Raw genomic sequence first — 25,448 nt, 5'->3', positions numbered from 1 at the left:
ATTCAAAGAAGCGTAATTCTGGGAGGAGTTGGGGCGGGACAGAAGGCGCGTGCACGTGCGTTACTTTTCACGCTGATCGGGATTTATGTAGTGGAAGAACGTGAAAGTTTGCGCGCGCACAGATTCCTGCATCTGGATTTTTCTGTGTGTACGCACAATCCCGCTTTTGTGCTTACGCCATGTTATAGTGTGAGTTCTACGCACGGCGTTATACATGAGGACCCAGGACTTGCTTTACCACTCCAATGCCCGCTGGTTAAGTTTGGGGAAAGTATGTCGACGAGTGGGAGCTCAAACAGGAGATTATCTCATTTTTGGAGCTACTTGAGAAAGCCGACGATTTTCCTGAGCTGAGTGACACAGACTGGCTTTGTGATTTAGCTTTTGCTGTGGACATAATGACACACATGAATGAGCTGAACGTGAAGCTACAAGGGAAAGACCAGTTTGTGCATGAAATGTACACAAACGTCAGAGTCTTCAAAACCAAGCTAGCTTTATTCTCAAAGAAAATGTCAAACAACTCATTCACTCAATTCACCACGCTGGCTACGCTGAAAGAGCCCCCTCGACTTGTGAAAAAATACAGGAAATCACTGGACGACCTGCATGGAGAATTCTGCCGTCGGTTCTCTGATTTTGGAAAAATATACAAGTCACTTCAGCTGGTGACATGTCCCTTCACACAGGACCCTGAAACGGCGCCACAGGAGTTGCAGTTGGAACTGATTGATCTCCAATGTGACACGTCTTAAAGGAGAAGTTCAACTCTCTTAAACTGGATGAGTTTTATGCTTCATTAAGTGCAGCCAAATTTCCAAACATCCAGAAGATGGCACAGAGGATGCTGGTGTTGTTTGGCTCTACGTATGTGTGTGAACAGACTTTTAGTGTGATGAACACCAACAAAGCACCCCACAGATCCCAGTTGAGCAATGAACATCTCGGATCTGTTCTGAGAATTGCCACAACAAAACTAACACCAGACTTCGATGCACTGGTAAAAAAGGGTGATCAACAACACTGTTCCCACTAAAAGTGAATGTAAACATTAACACTGTAATGCCTTTTTTATGTTTATGTTTGATATGTATGCATCTAGTGCTGGCCTGGCCCATCTGTCAAATTTTAAAAGTCAATGTGGCCCCTGAGCCAAAAGGTTTGCCCACCCCTGTCCTGGGGGATCCATGCATGGAGTTTGCATGTTCTCTGTGTCCATGCAAGTTTCCCCCAGGAGCAAGGGTTACTTCCCACAGTCCAAAGACATGCAGGTTAGGTTAACTGTCATTGTTAAATTGGCCCTAGTGTGGTTGTACTGTATATATTCACCCAGGAATGGACTGTGCTCTATGCCTGCTGGGACAGGCTCCAGCTTCCCTGAGACCCTACCCTGGATAGGAAAATGGTTGGATGGATGATTAATCACAATCTCTATATTTACTTGAAAGTCAGTAAGAGACACCCCAATTTCAAATCAAAAATACTAAGCAAATTCATAATATATGATTCTACATCCCATGGGAAACATTTTTTATGTTTAATGCATTTTGACATCATGTCATGACAGATGGGGGGAAAAACTTAAATATACATGGTTGCGAAGAAGGGGACCTCTTTCCTTGAATAAGATGGACTTTTCTTTTTCTTTTTGATTTTTTTTTCTACAAAATAACACACAAACAATTGCAGCAAGGTAAACTTGACTGTCATCTGCCATGTTTGTTTTGAAGTTGCGTCTTTACTCACAAGAAATTTGCTAAGATCCCTGGTTCAGAGAGTTTGAGCATATCATGATCATGACTGTAAATCTGTTGCAATTTACGAGGCTCTATGTGGACATAATCTTGTAATAACCAAAAATAGACTAGAAGAATATAAAATTGATTCAATCTGTCATTTTGTGTGTGGTCTCTTACATTTTCAACATTTTAAAAAGAAAATTCAAGTTTATACCAGACATAACAAACCATTCTGAAAAGAGTTTAACAAAAGTATAAAGGCTCCAGCTACCTGACAGGTTTAGAGAGGAAGAGCGTACTTATCAGCCCTATAATCCAGAAGAAGGGGTTTAAATATGACAAATATCAGAAAGGAAGTCAATATAGACCTGTCCTGTGATGGACTGAACTAAAGTCTGTAATTCTTGTTCATATGTATGATACTCCCATGTCACACTGTTCCAAAAATGGATGGATGGCACCTTCTAATCTCGGATAGTGAGAAGGAAAAATCAACGAGTCGTTTTCCTGGCCAACAGCAAGCGTGCTTCTAAACACTGCCCAAGTCAAAATGTCAGTGTTACTCTGTTGTAAATTTGGCTGTCCCATTCAGAACAGATATCAACAAGGCAGGCATCTGTTTGCAATCTTCTTTCTTTTTTCAACCGTTCTTGTATACCTGTGCACGTAACTGCAGATTCACTTATTTACTGTCATAGGCACATTGAGGAAAACTAAATTCTGAAGCTTTCCAAATACTGTAGTTGTACACTTTTCACCCCTAGGAAAACTTAAAAAACGGAGCAGCCAGTTTTAAGTTTTTAGACTCAGCCCCGCAGCTGGTGGGTGGGAAAAGAACGCATCACTAAGACCGGAGCTTAATTTACAAATCGATTAAATGACGGTCTCACTTTTATCTTGACGTTTCAAACGATACACAAGACGGGTTTTCATTTTTGACAGAACACAACAAGATGGGAAGGAAAGACCGCTGATACGACTTCCCGTAGGAGCGCGGGTTATGGATTTCAGTAGTAAGTTTTAAAGATTTTTTTTCGTTTCCTGCTTTGGAAAAGTATGCGTGTGAGCTAGAGAGTGAGCGCGTGCGTCAGCTGCCAGCTTGTTGATGAAACGTGTGATGACCAGGAGTTAGATTTGCTGTGCCGTGAGTGCGGAATTCAAAACTCTATGTACTAGGTATTTGGCGTGTCTTAAGGAGTGCCAGCGCCTTGACTTACGCGAACCCCTAAAGTAAATGGGATCAGTGCGGCAATTGCTGAAAACGGTGCAGTTTGGGCCAGCAAGTGTTAGAGCGAGCTAATGGAGTACTGAGACGAGATCTTCTGCTTGCGCACGTGCTTAATACAGAGCACAAATCAAAATGTGTCTAACTGAAGAAAACGTTACATTTGTTCATGTGGATTACTACCGAACTTATGTGATGAAGATGTCGGCTTTAGTTTGCATGTTGTTTATTTGCCAGTATTGAAATAATAGCCAAAAAAAGTTAAAGTAATATGCCAGCGGTATAATGGTGCCCAGTCCACTCTGGCATTCCGTTTTCTGGCTAATGATTGCAATTAGCACCTGCACTGCTTATTCAGCAAATTGGTGAGGAGACATGTGACAGTATGAGTCGATTTCCCAAATACCTTCAGTTAGGAGTTTGCATGTGTTGTTCTAGTTTTTCTGCAATTTGCTTTAAGGTGTGAGTGTATAATTGACAAAGCGGCAGTGGGATGTGGCCTTGTGCCTATTGCCGCTGGAATAAACGTTGTCGATCAGGAAATCAGTTTTAGCTAGCTGCAACATAAAAAGAATGAATCGATAATAATTGTATAAATGGCATATAAATCAGTTTTTGGGTGCAATTGATCCACTATAGGATTAGAAGGAGCAGAGGTGTCTCCTTCTTACACCAACACCAGATTCATGTACTGTATATACCAAGCCAGAATAGTGTTGCCAATCAGCCTTAATTTGTGACATTGGACTGTGGTGGAGGCATGACTACCTGGCAAACCACATAAACATGACAAGTGCACGCCCATAAAAGGCATCTATGACAGAAATCAAACCAGGATGTATGTATGCCCTATAAGGTGGCAAGAAACCTGAATAATTGTCCCTTAACAACCTTCAGGGGTTTGAAAAGAGAGCCAGATACTTTGGGATGATCATTTTATGTAATGTTTCAGTTATATTACTTGTGAAAATACATACACAACTTCAGAACTGGAAATGGATTTGTTATAATACATTGCATTGAATGGTATATTCAATACAGCGCATGATGAAGGACACGCAGATATCATTCCATCATATCATGTTTATATTGACAACATTTAAACATTGGAGTTAGGGCTAAAGGCTAGCAAGTAACTACCCTTTTACCTCTTTTGTTTCTAAGCATCAGTTTACCAGTCAACTTACCAAAAGTTATTCGTCTACAGTGAATCAAGACTTGCTCTTGAAAGTAAACTTGTAAAAGGCATATCTATGATACCTGCAGATTTCTTAATGCAGGGATTCTCGAGTCCAGTCCTGTGATACCGCTGTGAGAGCTTGGAGGGAAGAAAACGATGAAATAAGGCATTGCAAACAATCTTGCTCCTGCCTTTCATAGGACATTTGATGAAGGCTTTGACAAAGACACAGCAGGGGAGTAAAAGATGGAACTTTCACAACCTAATGCAAGTTGTTATTCCAAACACATAACAATGTCAAACCGACAACTAACATATTTTTTATAGTAATCATGTTTAAACACATATATTCAGTGATACATTGTAAAATAACTTACCTCAAACTCATAACGCACTCCAACTAGCCATGCAGATTCTCCAAAATTCCAAGCAGTGCATCTCAACTTAGCATGTGCAGCTTTTATGTACCCCCTTAATTGTGTATTTGAGTTTTCTCAACTTGATATTTTAAGTAAACTAGCAAAATGGAACAGTTCAGTTAATTATGAGTTCTGTGAACATTCATGTTATAAATTCTGCAGTTTACTAACTTATTTGAGTTTAGTTAACTTTTTTTTTTTCTGCAGAGGCCTCATGTATAAACAGTGCATATGCACTTTTCTGCTCGGTTTTGCAAACGGGTGGCGCCCAGCATCAAAGCAGTGCTACTGTTTCTGTGTGGACACAGTTTGTGTCGAGAGTGCAGAGGATTACATCTTACAGCAAAAGATACAGCTTCCAGCCCTGAATGACATTTATAGTACACGCTGCCTCAAGAAAGCAACTAGCATCTGCATGGATTCCACTCACTCATGCGACAGTCCATTTGAACTTTTCCCATCTGGCAAACACTTCAGAGCCTTTCCTGCACTGAACTCAAGGCTCAGTTTCATCTCAAGAGCTATAAGCGCACTCAATCAGTCAATCAAGTGCTCCCAGAAGAATTGTTTGTACTTGTAATTACAATGACCTCACTGTAAACTTTCTCTACGACTGTAAATATTGCACAGCCTGAACCACTTAATGAACCATTTGCACTGTGTACACTACAGCGATCCCCCACCTATCGCGGAAGTTACATTCCAGACCCATGAGCAATAGGTGAAAATCCGTGATATAGAAAGACCATATAAATAATTTGACGACACGTGAGACAAGACATAACAACTTCAGGAAGCAAAACCCGTGAGACGGTGACTTTTGCACGTCACAGCCTACTTACAAACAATTTAAAACAAGTTCACGGACATCAAACCTAGCAGTTGTTGGAATGCTTTTGGCAGACAAACTTCAGGTGCTCCCAGCTCTTAAAACAACGACAAGCTGAACACGCAGCTCGCCAGCGGCAGCTGCAGCAAGACAAGCAGATGATCCGAGCGCATCTCCTTCACATCACATGTGTTCAGCCCTCACACACATCTCCACCGAACGCCAGCAGCAGAGACGCGAAGTGGCAAAAGGACAGCTGCTGTACAGGCTTTTAAATGACTGACACAAAGTGCAACAAGCAGAACACGCAGCTAGCCAGCAGCAAGACAGCAGCTGAACCGATCGCATCTCTTTAGCGTGTATTCACACCCCCACCTTCACAACATGAGCAGTGTTATAAGTCCCACGAGAAAGAGATTTAACCGTGCCCGGGGCAGGAAATAAAGGACAAATATTGTTTTTACAAAAGTTTTAAAGTAAAAATGAAAAAAATGTATATGTAACAATTCCCATGAAAATAACAGTCTCTTTAAATTGTTTATACAGTAAACCAAACCTGGGGGTGGGCGAGCAGGGGGCAGAGCCCTCTAGTAATAATAATAATAATAATAATAAATCCACGATATAGCGGGGGTGCGATAACTGAACTGCGATATAGCGGGGGATCACTGTATATGTATATTTTACTTATGCTTTCATATTGTATATTTTTCCTTGTTTTTTAATCATTTTTTTCATCATTTTATAGGAAAATAAGTTTATGGAGGAGTTGCATATTGAATCTCATTATACCATACAATGACAATAAAGGAATTTTATTCAATTCAATAGATGACAGCGTGAAGATTATTATGACTAGCTTTTACAGTAAGTCGATTTAGAGTTCCAAGAGCTATCCTCTTGGAGCTGTGTGATGTTAGAATACTAGGATGTATAACTGATATAATTTTTACGGTGAAATGCATTCAAGTATGTATATTACATTTTACAGATAAATTGTTACCTTCATTTAAATAATGTATGTTGTTAATAATTAAACATGTTGAGGCACAGTGACGCAGCTGTAGTGATCAGCTGGCGCCCTGTCCAGGGATTGTTCCTGCCTTGCGCTCTATGCTTGCTGGGACTAGCATGACCCTGGATGGATGGATGGAATAACTAAACATGTATAAGGAAGAAATTTCAATGTTCCTTAAAAGTTTTGAAGAATCTGCATTTTAAGCTTATGCTGGTTTTACATAAATTACAGATGCTTATTGTGTGGCGATTGGTTACGTGGAGAAAGAAAATGGAAGGACAGGAATTGGGGGTTGGTACATTTGACAGAGACAGTACTGCTGCAATAAATTATTCCTCCAGGGTTGCGTGCATCACAGTATTATGTTGCAGGAGGCAGGAACAATCCCTGGATGGGGTGCCAGCTCTTCGATACCAATGCACCACAGTTGCACCACAGTGGCCCCACATGTTTAATACATGCTTTAATGCATTTCATCATGAAAATGATATCAAGTACACATCTTAGTATTCTAAAATGTTCAGAGAGCCATAATATCATGAATGTAATGTATTCTGTGTGGCGATCACTGCCTGTGTGCTCCTGCCGGCGTAAGGGAAAGGTTGTTTAAGAAGCACATAGTAATTAACAACTGGGTCGGGGAACACAAAGAATACAAAGCACTTAACGTGCTATTTTAGTTACGATGGGATTTAAGAAACTCTAATGCATTAAAAATTGATTTTAATAAGAATTTTGTGACATTTTACTTTAAAGATAAAATAAATTACGAGATTAAAGTTCACATAGACCTTTTTTCTGTGAACCAATTTGTTTTTTTCTGTTCTCTGTGGCCCTAATACGCTTCTGTATGACACTCAGACACTTGCTTTTTCACGTCGACTTTGACATCTAACCCCTTCTTTTTTGAAATTCTTCTTTTCCATACGTGCTTTTACCATTGTCTTTTAACAAAACACTGAATGGAAGGGGCAATTTATATTGATTTGCATATTAAAATGTGCAAAATTCTGGGAGGAGCTGGGGTGGGGCTTGTAGGCATGTGCGTTAAAATTCATGTTGGTTGGGATTTATAAAGTGGAAGTGCACAGAAATTTGCTTGTGCACAGTTTTATGCATCTCAGTTTTGCTTTGCGTACACACATTTATACATGTTTTTCTCCGTACACCATGTTTTACTGTGAATTCTACACATGATGTTATATATGAGGCCCCGGGGCTGGAAGATGATTGACCCTGATTGGATGCAAATTACTTCACAATGAAAGTTCACCTGGGTAAGTAAAGAAAGAGTAGGACATACATAGTATACTGAGTGTAATTCTTCACATGCACAGTAGACCCTCATGATATGAATAACTTAAGGCTGTCCAATCTATTACATTACTTGTACATTATTTACCAAGCCTTATTTACCAACATAACGTACTGACTTTTCAATGGTACTGACTTTTTTTGACTTTTAAATTCCCGATCTCCTCATAAAAAGAAGAGAACCTTGTCCCTAGAAATTTTCAGAAAGGCTAAATAAACACCACAGCCTACCTCTGTACTCTTTGTTCTTCTAAAGCACCAAGAGAAAATCCAGCACAAGCTGGTATCCATTTTAAACAAGCACACCAACCTGTAGAGATTACTTTGAAATGGATTTAGGACTGATCACTTAATCCTATGTAAGCTCAATAGAGCCTAAGGATAAATGTTGTAGGAGTATAAGGGTGAACATGCAAGACATTAGCACAGTTTTCCTATTTTAACAGAAAGCATCAATTACAGGTATTCAGAATTGTTACTGAAAAACTGTGTGCTTTATGAGACTGAAAGTTAGTATACAAGCAATTCAGCAGCAGCAAAGTAAGTCAGTGTTATATCAACAAATTCAAAAGAAGAGATTTAGAGAGAGTTGCATTGTAACTGTGGTTCATGAATCACTGCCTGGCTCGCACCGAAGGCATGAATTTAACTATCAAATGTTTTCACAGAATAAACCACAATCCCAACAGCTCTGAAAAATGACAGCATGCTATGTTAAAGTAATGGCAATTCAAATCCATATTAACATTGAATTCCATGTTGGATACTTTTACAGTTGAATAGCTTGGGATCTTCTGTACTTAAATATTGTAATTTCTACAATAGTTTTATTTGTTTTGGAATTTTTGAGAAGGCCTGTTTTTTGTGATGACGATGTATATGTTGTAGTGTACACATAAATATGTCTGTTAGATATATTGAAGACTTTAAACATTAGGATGCAAAAATTAGCCCACAGATTAAATGGAAGCCAATGTGTACGTTTAAGAACAGAAGATACAAAACTAATTAGACAATACTGCAAACACAATCAGGTTTGATAAAAAATACACAATTGAGTGTCATCCACAACCAACACATTAAATTTCAAATAATATTTAGCATTAGGTACATATAGAGAGAATAGTATTGCTCCCAACACTAAGCCCTTCAGGGACGGATTATTTATCTTGGTAGGGGATTAGATTTATCAGACTTCTGAACATATTGCAAATGAATTGATAAATGCCAACCTAACCTCCAAGGAAGGCTACATTATCCTCAAATCTGTGCAGCACAATGCCGTGGTCCACAGAAGGCTAAAAACATAATGACTACTGAAATTCATGGAATGTAGAATATTGTTAATAATCCATCCATCCATTTTCCAACCCGCTGAATCCGAACACAGGGTCACGGGGGTCTGCTGGAGCCAATCCCAGCCAACACAGGGCACAAGGCAGGAAACAATCCCGGGCAGGGCGCCAACCCACCGCAGGACACACACAAACACACCCACACACCAAGCACACACTAGGGCCAATTTAGAATCGCCAATCCACCTAACCGGCATGTCTTTGGACAGTGGGAGGAAACCGGAGCCCCCGGAGGAAACCCACGCAGACACGGGGAGAACATGCAAACTCCACGCAGGGAGGACCCGGGAATCGAACCCAGGTCCCCAGATCTCCCAACTGCGAGGCAGCAGCGCTACCCACTGCGCCACCGTGCCGCCCATTGTTAATAATGCAACTGAAAAAATAATGGAATGTGACCATGACAAAAGCCAGACTGGAACGGTTCAAATAAGTAGTGGTATGTATGAAACATCTAAAGTTATAACGTTGTTGTATTTCTAAGCATCTTAGAAAGGAAGGCACTGGTTGAAATTAAACCATAACTATTAGGTATGTCAGGGTGTAAATCTGGTTTATTCAGCAAAGGGTTTTCAATGACAACTCTTAAAACAGAAGAAAGACTACCTGTCAATACAAATACATGACTATAGGTGATGAATTATGGCTGTTGAATGTTTTTAAAATGTGGCTTTTAATTGGTCTAAAGGACTGTGAAGGATAATTGTAATCTGTACATTAGGGGGGTCTGGCTTGCTTGTATGACTGGACATGTAATCTGTCTGTATTCTGTCTGAATGGAATGGTGTGAAGAAGTTGATAACTTCCCAACAATTACAGGTACTACTAAGAAGGTATTTAATGTTGTGGAAATTGTAGACAAGTAAGTGCTCATTAGATTAAATAAGCAGAAATCTAATCAATATACCAGAACCAAATACCATTTATCTTTAAGTGCTTAAGGAAGCAAGTGAGTACTGTACACATATTAACAATTGATATTTATTTTATGAAACTTTCTACACAATAGGTAAATTACAAGGGATTGGGAGCTAGTATCAAATATTATCTCATTATATAAAAAGGATGACTGAGCTAAAGAAAGTAACTATAGGCCAGTAAGCTTAACATATAAGATGGGTAAATCAAAAAATGTAATTATTAAGGAAAAGACTATGCAACACATGTGAAGTTCAGGTGTTAATGGGCAGTCAGCATGAGTTCAGGCGAGGAAGAATGTGTTTCACTAATATGATGGAATTCCATGAGGAAGCAAGATAAGCATATAAAAAGAGAGGTGTACATGACATTTATCTTGATTTTCAGAAAACATTTGATAACGTATGACACAAGAGGCTAGTAATTAAACTAAGGGAAGTGTGATTTCAGAGTGCTGTGTGTAAGTATGTATAAACTTGGCTTAGAATCTGGGAACAAAGGGTTACAGTGATAGATAGATAGATAGATAGATAGATAGATAGATAGATAGATAGATAGATAGATAGATAGATAGATAGATAGATAGATAGATAGATAGATAGATAGATAGATAGATAGATAGATAGATAGATAGATAGATAGATAGATAGAGTGTCCACTTGACTTTCTCCAAGTACTCCTTTTTACTCCAATTACCCAAAGATGTGCAAGTTATATGGACTGGCATTTTCAACTGTCCTGGGGCCTCATGTATAACGCCGTGCGTAGAACTCACACTATAACATGGCGTAAGCACAAAAGCGGGAATGTGCGTGCGCACAGAAAAATCCAGATGCAGGAATCTGTGCGTACGCAAACTTCCACGTTCCTCCGCTACATAAGTCCCGATCAGCGTGAAAAGTAACGCACGTGCACGCGCCTTCTGTCCCGCCCCAACTCCTCCCAGAATTACGCTTCTTTGAATATACAAATCAATATAAATAGCCTTCTGTGAAAAGACAATGGGAAAAGCACGGGGGAAAATATAAGAATTTCAGCGAATATCAAGTGGAGGTAAAGGAAAAACGTACTATTTGTTGGTTTAAACAGTGGTATAATCAACAAAAGGAAGTTGATCGAGTGACATCCCGTATCGGAGAAACTCGAAAGCTCAAGTTCACAAAGTCGCACAGTGCCCGAAATAAAAAAGAAGTTGTCACATATCAAAGTCGCCGTGAAAAGTCGTAGCCCACCGTCTGAGTGTCATATGAAAGCCATGTCATATGAGTAATAAAAATGCAGGTAAAAACAGACAATAACTTTGAATAATGTTAACGTTTACCCCCAGGTGGGTGGAATTGAAGAGTCGCATAGTTTGGGGGAGGAACAATCTTCTCAGTCTGTCAGTGGAGCAGGACAGTGACAGCAGTCTGTTGCTGAAGCTGCTCTTCTGTCTGTAGATGATACTGTTTAGTGGATGCAGTGGATTCTCCATAATTGATAGGAGCCTACTGAGCGCCCGTCGCTCTGCCACAGATGTCAAGCTGTCCAGCTCCATGCCAACAATAGAGCCTGCCTTCCTCACCAGTTTGTCCAGGCATGAGGCGTCCTTCTTCTTTATGCTGCCTCCCCAGCACACCACTGCGTAGAAGAGGGCGCTCGCCACAACCGTCTAGTGAGAGAAACCTGTTCAAAATTAACTATTGTTAAAAGTGGTGTCCCTCAGGGATCGGTGCTGGGTTTGATGCTGTTTCATATTAATAAATGATCTGGATATAAATATAAACAATAAGACGGTTGAGTTTGCCTCAACTAAAGGAAAAGGCAGATAATGGAGAATCAACAGATTCGTTATAAGTACCTAGACAACATACAGGCTTGGGCAAATTTATGGCAGAATTTAATGTAAATAAATAATTTAGAGTTGAATAAATAGTAGGTGTTTTGAACCTTGACAGTACACTATATGAGAAGGACCTAGGAGTCATAGTGGACTTGTCACTATCATCATCCAAACAGTGTACAGAGGCAATCAATAAGGCTAATACAATGTTAGATTATTAGAATTTAAGCACATGGACATAAAATTCTGAGTATTCTCAACCAGAGCTCAGAGACTATTGTGATTAATGACTGTTGAAGATTACTTTCTTTAGAACATTAGAACACTCTAGACAAGAACAGGCCATTCAGCCCAACAAAGCTCACCAGTCCTATCCACTTATTTCTTCCAAAAAAACATCAAGTCGAGTTTTGAAAGTCCCCAACATCTTGCTGTCTACCACACTACTTGGTAGCTTATTCCAAGTGTCTATCGTTCTTTGTGTAAAGTAAAACTTCCTAATGTTTGTGCGAAATTTACCCTTAACAAGTTTCCAACTGTGTCCCCATGTTCTTGATGAACTCATTTTAAAATAACAGTCTTGATCCACTGTACTAATTCCCTTCATAATTTTAAACACTTCAATCATGTCACCTCTTAATCGTCTTTTGCTTAAACTGTATAGGCTCAGCTCTTTTAATCTTTCCTCATAATTCAACCCCTGTAGCCCTGGAATCAGCCTAGTCGCTCTTTTCTGGACCTTTTCTAGTGCTGCTATGTCCTTTTTGTAGCCTGGAGACCAAAATTGCACACAGTACTCAAGATGAGGCCTCACCAGTGCATTATAAAGGTTGAGCAAAACCTCCTTGGACATCCGGTATATACTCCACACATCGTGCTATATAACCTAACATTCTGTTAGCCTTCTTAATGGCTTCTGAACACTGTCGGGAAGTCGATAGCTTAGAGTCCACTATGACTCCTAAATCCTTCTCATAAGATGTACTCTCGATTTTCCGACCGCCCATTGTGTATTCAAACCTAACATTTTTACTTCCTATGTGTAATATTTTACATTTACTGACATTAAATTTAATCTGCCACAAATCTGCCCAAACCTGTATGCTATCCAAGTCCTTCTGTAATGATATAACAGATTTCAAATTATCTGCTAATCCACATATCTTGGTATCATCTGCAAACTTAACCAGCTTGTTGCTTATATTCCTATCTAAATCATTTATATATGCTTTCTGAAAGTCCAGATAAATAATATCATATGCTCCACTTTGATCATATCCTTTTGTTGCCTCCTCATAGAATTCCAGCATGTTAGTAAAACACGACCTCCCTCTTCTGAACCCATGCTGTCTGTTCCTAATAACTCCTGTCCTTTCCAGGTGTTGCTCAATCTTATCCTTAATAATTCCTTCCATTAATTTTCCTGTGATGCATGTTAATCTTACTGGCCTATAGTTGCTTGGATCTGCCCTGTCACAATTTTTATATAATGGGATGATATTTTCTATTTTCCAGTCCTTCGGAATCTCTCCAGTGCGCAGTGACTTCCTAAAAATATGTGTCAAGGGTTTATATATGTACTCGCTAGCCTCCTTAAGAACTCAAGGGTAAATATTATCTGGTCCTGGTGATTTGTTTGATTTCAGCTTATTTAATCTGAGCAGCACTTCTCCCTCTACAATTTCCAAATCCCTCAGTACCTCCTTAGTAGTCCCGTTTAACTCTGGGAGGTTATCCACTTGCTCAGTTGTAAACACCACAGAAAAATGTAAGTTTAGGGCATCTGTTATTTCACTGTCTGTATCTTTTAATTCCCCTTTACTATTTCTGATGCACTTGACCTCCTCCTTGACTGTTCTTTTACTACTAATATACTGAAAGAATCTCTTAGGGTCGTCTTTCGCCTTATCTGCTATATTCCTCTCCAACTGTCTTTTAGCCTCCATGATATCCTTCTTAATGGTTGCTCTCATGTTCTCATACGCTCTATGATTCACTTTGCAGTCATTAGTCTTATATGCCTTATAAAGCAGTTTTTTCCTTTGAAACTTTTTTAAATCTTTATTAATCCACCGTAGAATTATTTTTAGTTTCCTATTAATTCCAAATTTAGGTATGTATCTGTCCTGCATTACATGTAAAACATTTTTAAACCTGTTCCACTGCTCCTCAACTGTCTCCACACTTAAAAGCGTATCCCAGTGTATCCTACTTAGACATTGTCGCATCTGCTCAAAATTAGCCCTACCAAAGTTCAACTTAACAATTTTAGTCTTTGCATCTGTACTCTTACAAAATACTGAGAATTGTATTACATTATGCTCACTTGACCCTAGTGGTTCAATCACCTCTACACCCTCAATTCTATTCTGATTATTACAAAATACTAAATCCAGACAGGCTTCACCCCGTGTTGGTGCTTTAACATGCTGTGTTAAAAAACAGTCACTGATTACTTCTAAAAACTCCTGATCTTGTGCTCCTCCATCTGCAAAGTTATCCCAGTTAATATTTGGATAATTAAAGTCCCCCATGACTATAATATCTCCCTGCAAACTTGCCTTTTTGATATTACTAAAAAGATGTGTGTTGAAATTACTGTCTGAATTGGGTGGTCTATAACACACTCCTGAAATAAGACCTCTTTCCCTAATATTTTCCAGGCGAAGCCACATGTCCTCACTAAGATGGGGCTGATCATCCAACTGAAGAGGACTTATATTTAAATCCTGTTTGGCATAAACAGCAACCCCACCTCCTTTTCTGTTCTGTCTATCCTTCCTAAAAAATGTGTATCCCTCTATGTTACACTCATCCCCATCTTTGTTAATAATAATAATAATAATAATTCATTAGCCAGGCTTCCGTTATTGCTATAATATCATAATTATGCTCTGCTACATACAACTCCAACTCACTTACCATATTTTTGATACTTCTAGCATTAAGGGAACCTATTTTTAATGTGTCACTCCTTCTACATTTAAATATTTGCTTAAAATTTACATTACTATGCATTTTTATTTCTACACCATTGTTTGTTCTTCCATGTATAGATCTAAACTTGGCCTGTCCTAAACTCCCTGCCCCCCCCATTCCCTAATTATGTAGCATGATGTATAACGTACAAGTCAAAGGAGGTTATAGTTAAGTTATATAGCACACTAATGAGGCTTCACCTGGAGTACTGTTTGCAGCTTGGGTCTCCATATTACAACAATTTAGAAAATGTATACATGGTGTAACATTCATGTGTGTTCAAGAGCTGCGCAGGCTGTGGTAAAAATTCTGTGGTGAAACTCAATTTTAAATAAATAATAGTGATTCCCAGGGTGTGCAGGCCTCAAATGGGTGCAGGAGCTCATGTAAACGTGAAGGTTGATTGGAGTGCTTGGATGATCATGCATTCATGTGCAAATGCGAGCTAGTTAATCACATGCTTCATTCATACCTTGAAGCAGGTAGAAGATAGCACCTGCACCCAATCAGGGCTATAAAGGGAACCTGCACAGCAGAAAAAGGAGACAACTGGATAAGAAGAAAAAAATAAATAAATAAATTCCAGAGTATAGTTCTATAGGTGAATGGTCGGGAGTAAACCAGACAGCAACAGTTTCATCAGCGTGTGAGAGAGGAGACAGAGCAACCGGGCCCCTGTGAGCGGAGCGAAGTGAATGTGCTCCATTGGGTGTCCCTGTTGATCAGCATGGGAGTGGAGATGACAAATTAACCTCCCTGGATGCCTGGTAGTACCTTGTGCTGCCGTATGGGATGGTGGAGGTCTGGCTGTGCACGTCCCATAGGATGCCTATCGAGACAGGAGTCAGGAGAGGTGGTCATAGATGTCGCTGTCTCTGCCAGTTGGAAGACCCACTGGGGTGAGCTGTGGAGATGTGTGGTGAAGGAAACGCTGGGCTGAGCTAAGGAGGAAATTACTGTCAATATGGTTTTTACCTGGAACTGAGTGACTGTTTTATCTGAATTTTATAATTGTTTTAATCTTCCAAGTTACTCTGGATTTTGGACACTTTGTTTGGCACTTTGTTTGTTGTTTTTAATAAAAGCAACCATTTACTTTACACAAACCCCTTGCTGACTGTATATGTATATTCATCCAGCATTAGGCACGTTATCAAAGGTTCCAGGTTCAACAGGCTCCCTGAAACAACTAGGGAGTGTGGAGATGACCCAAACTGTCACACTGGCACCATAGCTTTCGTATATACTAACAAACCTAAAAAAGGCATAGCAGAGCTAGAGAAAGTCCAGAATGATTAGGTTTTCTGCAGAGCTGGGAAGTATGAGATATGAGGAAAAATTGATGGAGTTAAACATTTTCAATTTAAGCAAATGGAGATTATGACGTGACACTATTGAATTGTTTAAAATTATTAATGGAATTAGTACAATGGATCTCACCTATTACTTTAAAATATTTTTTTTCAACAAGAGCATGAACATACTGCTGGAAAGCTGTTAAGAGTAAATAAGAGTTTTTCTTCACAACAAGGACTACAGATACGTGGAATAAATTGCCAAGTAGTGCAGTTGAAAGTGTGACTTTATAGATCTTCAAATCTTGACCAAACGTTATTTTAGAAAGTCCAGGTGAATAGGATTGGCAAGCTGCTCATTAATCTGTTCTCTTTCATGTGTACATTTTCTATACCAGTTTTTTTGTGTTCAAGGTCAAAGGAAGCCTGTGTCTGAACCAGCAGCAATGGAAACAGGACAAATAATACATCTGGATGGGACAGAACACTGCTACAGGGCACATTCCAGAGCAGGGTCATTTACTCAAACTGGTAGCATGGCTTTGGGATATGGGAAGTAATGAACTTGAGCACTATGGAAACATACAAACTTTACATAAGAGGTGCCCCAGACTAAAATCAAAGCCTTCAAGCACTGTGAGATGCCAAACTCCCCTCTGAACACCCATAACACCTATAACCACATGTAGGGAGGCAGTTATTCCTCAGCCTTGTAGTATTTCACAGAATCTAAAAATAAAATTCTAAACATTACCCAAGAAGTGTTAATATTCATAACCTTTAAAGCCTAGAAAAACATTACTAATGGTTCGCAGAATCTGAAAAGAGGCAGACCTTCCTTGATTCAATTATTTTTGCTTAATTTAATTGCAAGCATGACAGGAAAAATGAACAACACTATTTGCTTTCAAATCAAATGTTGCTTTGTGTCAATGGAAAAAGCTGGCAATTTAATAACACTAAAGGTGAAGATCTATTCCGAAAACAATCTTGGACTTTTTTCCTACCTCCAAGAACTCCCAAGATAGATTCAAGAGTCAGCAACTTAAGGGTTATGAATAGAGGGGTGAACAGCCATGCCATTAAAGGTCCCTGCCAACTTCACTCCAGTGGCAAATGAAAACCTCTGTAGTTAATTCAGGCTGTACATTTTTTAAAAGGGGTATTATGGGTATGTGTTCCTTACTTTGGCAGAAAGTATGATTTTTTTTTCCAAGCCTTTTCACCTCAGTTCTTGTACATTTGTTGGGGGGGGATCTTTTGTGTTTGCCTGTGAAGTTGTTTGCATTTATTAGCTCACTCGACTTGTCTACTTCATTTCATGCAATCATTATATAAACACCCTGTTCTTGTTTTTTCCGGTATCATGCAATGGACAGGTTTCTATTGAACTGCCTTAAAAAAGATTGTTAACCCTGCTGTAGTGATGATTGCATGTACAGCAGTGGTAATGTAAATCAAAGGTTAAAGATTTTTTTTTTCTGCTGTTGCACAGTCAGCTGTATAAGCTTATTTTGGTCACTTCTTCAAATTTGTTCACCAATTTACACCACTGTTCAGGAAAGATTGATGAACCTGACAGTGCAGAGAAAGAAAGACAAAAATGTTCCTCTGTAAACAACAAAATAAGATTACGTTTGTGGTTACACAAAGGAAGTAGACACATATGAATAACAACAGATAAACATTTTTCTCATTATTAGTAATGTACATTCCAGTTTCCACTGTCCTCAGTGTTTTTAATAGCTTACTTTGTTTCAATCCCTTGGTATATTCTCTCTGGAAAATATATTTGAAGACCCACACCTGTTCAAAGCCAAACGAAGTTCTTTTTCAGCCTCCAAAACGCATACTCCCAACCCAAACTACCCCAGGCTACAAAATATTGCCACCCTTTTTTCCTAGTATTTATTTCTGTAAAACCATGCCTTTTCTAAGCACTGTTATACCAGATCTTCAGACTCTGTATTTCCTTTACCTCTGTTTCATACCTATGGCCTCTTCTACCCACTCTTTTCAGCACCTTTTTTACCCGGTGCTCTAATTGTTATCATTACATGTCAGAAAGTAGCATTTGGAATACATTTAACCATTTACATAATACACAGCTTATTAATATTACAGATTTTTATACTGTCTTTCAATAATAAAATGACAGAGAAAATGCAAATATCAAATAATTCCACAGTTTTCTATCATCGCACAACATGGTTTTGTCAAATCTGCTGCCTTGACAAGTGTCATTAAGGGCAGTATTGGGTTAAGATTAGTCGTTAAATTAATTATCTTTATAATCTGTATTTCAGGTTCAAATAAAATTTTGTTACATGAATTATAATTAAGTTTACAAAGCTGACACAACCATGTCATGCAATGTCTATAACTGATTTGCCAAAACTAACCAAATTTGTTCTTTACACATTGCGCCACCACCATCTACTCAAAGCACCGTGATGTTCCAACAATGATGGATGGATTAAAAGCTAGAAGTCTGTATGACCATCAACATCAAGTGACTCCGTGAGAACCCTAACTACAAAGAGGACTATTTCATTTATGTTAGGTAGAATGCCCAGAGGGGACTGGGCAGTCTCGTGGCCTGGAACCCCTGCAGATTTTATTTTTTTCTCCAGCCATCTGGAGTTTTTTTTTGTTTTTTCTGTCCACCCTGGCCATCGGACCTTACTTCTTTTCTATGTTAACTAATGTTGTCTTATTTTAATTTCTTATTTTGTCTTTTATTTTTCTTTTCTTCATTATGTAAAGCACTTTGAGCTACTTTTTGTATGAAAATGTGCTATATAAATAAATGTTGTTGTTGTTGTTGTTGTTATAGAGTCCCAGCCTCTCATTTGCTAGGCCAATGGTTCCCTAGTTCAGTCCTGTGGGACAATTATGGCTATTTTTCCCCATATAATTTTACAGACAATGCATCACTCTCACTTTTAATTGATGATTGTAGTGTGCTTTTCCTTTTTAATGATCATATACTAAGAAATTCTGAAATATTTGTAGAGGTTCCAAAACTTAAAATGCTTACAGTGTCCTTTGCCATTTTCTTTTTTAACTCAGCCTTTCTATTGAGTTTCTCCATTAATTGTATCAAAATACTTAAAACTAAAGGACAGCATCAGAAATTGACAGTGAAGTAGTTACTCCATTTAGTATTCAATGTTTTACCTGTGTCAGTGTTTGGATGGAGTTAAGTGAGGAAACTCTACAGAAAGGGGTATATTAAAAAGAAACCTCTAAAAGAAATATAAGCATTTAAAACTATGGCAAGGAATATGAATTTTTATGAATTTCGAGATAGTTGTAGTCCAGACAACTAAACAACAAATTCAATTAAAATGAGAATGGTACAGATTGCAAAATGTGTTTAGAATAAATAAAAACCTGCAGCCATGGGGATCTCCCAGGACTGAGTCAGAAAACATCTCTGCTAGAAGGCACTGAGGAATAGGACAAACTTGCACTTTTGTACCCACCACCCATATTTACCTTCTTTAAATGTCACATCAGCTTTTCTCAGTGTGCTCTATTGCCATGTCAGTTTTCCATTTTCAGTCCTAGCAATTACCAACTTTTTTTTATCTTCTCTGTGATGCCACACTCCTGATTGTCCCAACATTCCTTCTAAACAATCTGTGATGCCACACCTCCATTTCATTGGCCACCTTTTTAATTCCTCACCACATTAATGCTCTGCCTTTAACACTTCTTCTTGATTCCCAAAGCTCTCATTAGTTTCTCAGTAGTGTTTGTGAGCATAACACCTTGGGATATTCTAAATTTCCATATGTAGTGATAGCTAAAGTCTTTAAATTGTCTTATTTTTCTAGAGGTTTATTTTGATTTTTTTTTTCTTAACTGATCTTATTCATAGGCTTTATTCCCTTTCATCACTGACCTCCACCTGGTTGCATTTCTAGCTGCTGCTGTTCAGCTTCCAATTCTTTCATACATGATTTCATTTCCATAGCTGTATCCTAGTGAGTGAAAGGTGTCATTGAAAGAGGTAAACTGAAATACACAGAATATCTGTAAGGACAGAAGCCCCATATCCAGCTTCTAAAAGAAGAACAATACAAAGAGTAATGTACTTTTTCATCCAAAAATAGTGGTAATGAAAGGAATGAGGTAGTGATTCAGTGAGAAAGCCTGACTGGTTTATTTTAGAGTACACTACAATTCTAGCACTAGTGGTATCAAGAGCTGCCCCACATAAAAATACTGGATCAGCCTGACATTTTATACTTATCACGCACAAAGTACTTGCTAGGCTAGGTACAATTTTCATATGACTATATTCTTAAAGTACTGTGTCACCTTTGTATTGACAGAGCTTTATAATTTCATTCATTGCATTAAGCTGTCTTTGTGTGACTAAACACTAGACCTCTTTTATTGTAAACTATAAGAGTGCACAATGTAAAAAAGTAAATTCAGATTGTGTTAGGTCAGATTGTTTCCATGTGAGGCACCAGATTACTGCTGAGTCCCATTGATTCCCGATGATTCTCACATTTTTTCTGATTTATGTGAGGTCACTGCCTAGGGATTCAGGTGTGCAGAGCCTCATTCCTGCAGCAATCATTGTTGTGCCCCTGTATAACTAGAGTTTTGTGAGTCATTAACTGAGTTTCTGAAACTCAACCCCCTCATTGCACATGGGCAGTCCAAAATAAAGCAGCTGGGTAAGCAAACTAGGCTGCGTGGGATGAAGTGAAGAATGTAACCCCTGGGATATCAATGTTTATTTTAGTGTTGCTCAGTACACAGGTTTTGATCAACCTTAACTGGCAATTAAGCACAAATAGTTGACAAAAAACTTGAATTATTTGGATCTAACAAGGACTACATGTTGATAAGAAGAAATGACTCGAGATTTTCACTAAGCTCAGTAACAAAGGCCATGCAAGGAATCTACCGCATCTGAAGAATACTCTCCCCAGCTCTTTGTATATGACCCATTTTTCAACCCTAATAACTTGTTCTTTGTTGTGTTTTTAAAGGAATTCTGCTCCTGGTAGCAATTCTTGATCAAGTGCCTGAGATACAGTGTGGAACAACTGATCTGGTGTGCAGACCTGGCAGCATTGTGGAGCAAATTAGGAGGGTAAAAGGATTCCTGGAAAGCATGGTAACAATGAGATGCTCAGATTTTCAAAGAATTACACGCTGGCTAAAGATAATGGCTAACAGCCTTTTTTGTCACTTTTTCATCAATGTTTTACAGTGAGGGACACTGCATACCTCCTACCTATCCACTGAAGGTATAATTTTGGGATTTGAAAAAAGAGACAGAATGTAGTCCCACAAACCTTGTCATGAAAGTTTCACTGTGCCTAAGATTTTAGGCTAATAAATATTAACCTAGTATATGGTTCATGGTGTGAAACGTTAAAAAACAAAGGAGTCAGTCATTGAGCAACCTGCTATATCCTAACACAGGGTCATAGGGGTCTGCTGGAGCCAATCCCAGCCAACACAGGGTGCAAGGCAGGAACAAACCCTGGGCAGGGCGCCAGCCCTCAGCAGGGCGCACACACCCACACATCAAGCACACACTAGGGATAATGTAGGATCGCCAATACACCTAACCTGCATGTCTTATTGGACTGTGGGAGGAAACCGGAGCACCCAGAGGAAACCCACGCAGACACGGGGAGAACATGCAAACTCCACGCAGGGAGGACCCAGGAAGCAAACCCAGGTCTCCTTACTGCAAAGAGCAAAGGAATTAAAATTAAATTCATACTGTAAGTGGACACAATTACAGCAATAGCATAGGTGCTTCTAAAGTTCCTGACAGCAAGGAAAGTTTAGGGTCCGGATTGCATGTTTTTTTAGGGCATACAGAATTAATGCAACCAATGTGGTTTCCAGTGGTCTTAACATTAAGCAAATAAAAAAGGAGGTATCAGCGTAAAGAGCTGGTGAAGTGAACCAGCATGGTTTCACATTGCAATGGTTCCACTCCAGTTTTGAGTCTAGATGACAAGTTAATACATACCTGGCTTTGGACATCTTAAGGGAGTTTTCAGCAGCTAATACATTAACAGGTTCATATTATTGTTTTGTCACCAGTGCCAGACAATTACTTGTAAAGTCACCTGTGTAGCTTAATGGTTAGTGAAAAAGGGAGAAAAATATATGTCATTGAGTGTCCCTTCTGTTACAATGCATTTAATTTGCATGTGAGTCTACTAGTAATAAAAAATGAGACCTTTGCACCATTGTTAATAGACAACTATATTTCTTCTCATGTACAATCTTAGAAACAATGTGGTAACAACACGGTTCTGCCAGAGCCAGTGAGGCTGCCCAGTACAGCACTTCAGGTGGACCAGTGGAGACAAAAATCTGTAAGTATGGCATGCAGTGTAGCCTTCTCTGGCACAATAACAATGGTATTACTAAGGAATAATGATTGGCAGCAGTGTACTGACTAGTGCAATTTAGATGGTACTGCCTTTTTGACCCAGTAAACAGTGGGTTAGACTCAGTCTCCCAACCTTGTCTCCTAATGCACCATCTCTAGATCATTTGGATAATAACAGGGGGTCGCACATCTTGTGTGCTAAAGTTAGTTTCACTTTGAGCGAATGCAGTGTTGTTTTTGTGTTACAGTATGTAGACATTGGTTGCAGCTGTGTCTCAACACCTTATTAAATTTTATTTGGTCTCACAGTGATCACAAGTGGTCTTAAAAGTGAAGACAGCAAGGATGTTCTAATTCTGTGTTTTCATTGTCTGGCTCTCCTTATAAATTTATAGGGTAATTATGGTTACATGTACAGAGTACAGTGAAAGTTTTACTTGCATGTCCTAATCAACATGCAACATATCACCACTCTCCGGTTTCATGATTAGTAGTACTAATTCTGATTGTTGCTGCTTTGTGTGCAGGGTGATATTCTAAAACACTGCAATTTCTGTTTAGACCAACCAGATGATAAAAGAACTCATTGCTGACCTGACCACCTTATCTGTTGCTGTAACAACAGCAACCAATGGAACACAATCCAACTGTACCCAGGGCATACTGCAGCGGGTCAACCATCACATCATAACCAACAGCCAGACTCTACGCAGACTCACTTTCCCGGTAAGAATTACATCCACACTTAAGTAGGTCATGAGGTGAGAGTGAGGAATTCATGGGTAAGTCAAAACATGAGACCATAACATAAGTAATGAACCAAAGCAGCATTTACTAATGCCTGTTCCAACAAGCCAGTATCAAGAGAGGCTCAATTGGAGCCATTTTACTAGGCGCTATAATATGTTCCTGAAGCACTGGGCAGGAAATAGGCTGGAAAAGTCTGGATAGGCATGGCCACCAACAGCCTTGATATTTCATTATAATAGGGGGGGTTCTCATTCTATTCTGCTTTAATTGGTCAAAGCTGCCCTACTCTATTCTTGCTAGTGACAATGTTTATGTTCTGCTATCCCATTACACATTGGCTGCATCACAACATTGTCATTTTGCCAAAGAAGGATATACTGTATTTCCTAACACTGAAGCAGTCAACCCATATTGTCACTGCTGGATATACAAGTAGGATTTGTTGTGTCCCTTTGAATTTTTGTCTGGATACCCTAATGACTGATCACACCTGAACCCCAGTCTAAGCTCAATAGAGCTAATTAAATGAGGTATAAGGAAAGCCTTGGTACAGGTGACCATGTGTGGACAAGCAGTCACTGGCCAGTGCCAGAAAAGGACATTTTAGTATGCATGTGGTACACAAAGATATGTATGATTCAAAAAGTATTTTCTGACCCAAGTTAATTGTACAAATATTCCCTTATTTTAATTCTTCTAACTCAAGGCACTGTTTTTCCAAGAAAACAGTACAACAGGATACCACCTCCCTCTCATATATCTTACGGCATAACTTCTCAAAGGTTAATTAAAGTTCATAATGACTCCCTTCCAGAAGATTTCATTCTGTTTAGCCAACCACAGGTTCTGGTGCCCAAGGATCCATAATCTGCAAATAAAACGCTCATCCTAACCTCCTGGAATGATTGGTCAAGCTGTCAGTCACCTGAGGTCTTGTGCCATGTTTTCAGTGACTAAGGCATGAGCAATCAAACAATAGATTATTATATTCATTTTCAGAATGGGATTGAAGGGAGCTAGAAACTATCCTAGCACCATCAGACGAAGAACAGGAACAGACATTGGGTAGTACACCTGTGGATTGCTGAGCGCTCTCATTCACTCACACCTTGGCAATTAAAGGTGGGGAGAACATGCTTTAGAATGAAGTCACTAAATGTAGGTGCCCCAATGCTATCTTCCAGGGTACCTCAGTCTTTGACAAACAGAGGAACGGGTACCAAAGTTTCAGTCACCTGAAACCAATTGTAACAGGCATTAATGTGCCAAGGCTGAAGAATCAGTAAGGGGCAGTGACTACACACTCTTAAAACACAGTCATGAAACACAGGTTCTCAACCGCCTTATGCATATATTTAGTCTTTATTTACTTGCTTCAGATTTTATAGAAAAGAATCTTGTGCCATTCTGTCTTCTGCTTACCTACAGTTTCACTTACAGGAGGATGAACTAGGTCAAGTGTCCCAGAGTTCCATGGACACAGAGAGGGGTGCAGAGACAAGAAGCCTGGAGAAATTGTTGGAACGATATCTCTTCCTAATCAGAGGCAAACTGAAGACATTTGTTACGATGGCAAAGCCAAGACTGTGTCAGGGAAGAAGGAGGTGACTCTGACACAGAGATCAAGTGGTTAGTACTTAAATATTTGATCCATGATACAACACTGGCAGCTCAAGATTACATGTTGCTACCTTGAAAGACATGAGAATAGCACTGGGTTTTTCTGAAAGGGGCAGTCTACGTATTATGGAAGGAAAACACCTCAGCATTTGTCTCCTCCAGTTCAGGCTCTTATTGCATAACTCCATCACTTTGTTATGAGTCTGTGGCAACTCCAAGCAGCTGACAAAGGACAATGTGGAAGAATCACTTGAAGACGGGCTTTCAAAGTAATAGAAATCTCTTGTTGAGATAGGGCAGTCTAGACACCATGGTGGACTGAAGAGGATGTTGTGAAGGGTAATAAGCACCCTGAAGAGAAGATGGTGGAAAGGACTCTTGGAGCAACCTCATGCGCAGGCTGCTAACAAATGTAGACATACATTAAGCAAATGCTTGTGTATCCTGTATGAACAATGGTACAAATAAATCTAAAAACAGTCACATACATATTGAAAAAAAAGGCCAAACCACAGATCCAAAAATGCATCTGACAGCAAAATTAGTATGTGCACATAAGCAAAAGCAAGGGTAAATAAATAAACAGAGCAAGGAAACAAA

The 25,448-nt window shown here is 39.1% G+C and overlaps 1 protein-coding gene across 2 annotated transcripts in view; it reads left to right on the top strand.

Annotated features, from left to right (window-relative positions):
• zgc:153039 (uncharacterized protein LOC767698 homolog) overlaps positions 1-25,448 on the top strand; it is a 110,416-nt gene that overhangs the window by 40,787 nt on the left and 44,181 nt on the right. For both annotated transcript variants that reach the window (XM_051923052.1, XM_051923054.1), the window contains exons 2-5: positions 21,109-21,236; positions 22,375-22,461; positions 23,040-23,204; positions 24,669-24,857. The gene's annotated coding sequence lies outside the window, so the exon portion shown is untranslated. The remainder of the gene's footprint in view (positions 1-21,108; positions 21,237-22,374; positions 22,462-23,039; positions 23,205-24,668; positions 24,858-25,448) is intronic.

This window comes from Erpetoichthys calabaricus, chromosome 2 (assembly GCF_900747795.2).
Source record: "Erpetoichthys calabaricus chromosome 2, fErpCal1.3, whole genome shotgun sequence".
In the NCBI taxonomy this organism is placed as follows: domain Eukaryota; kingdom Metazoa; phylum Chordata; class Cladistia; order Polypteriformes; family Polypteridae; genus Erpetoichthys; species Erpetoichthys calabaricus.
The sequence above is the reverse complement of the archived record's forward strand: the minus strand, read 5'-3'. Positions and strand labels throughout refer to the sequence as shown.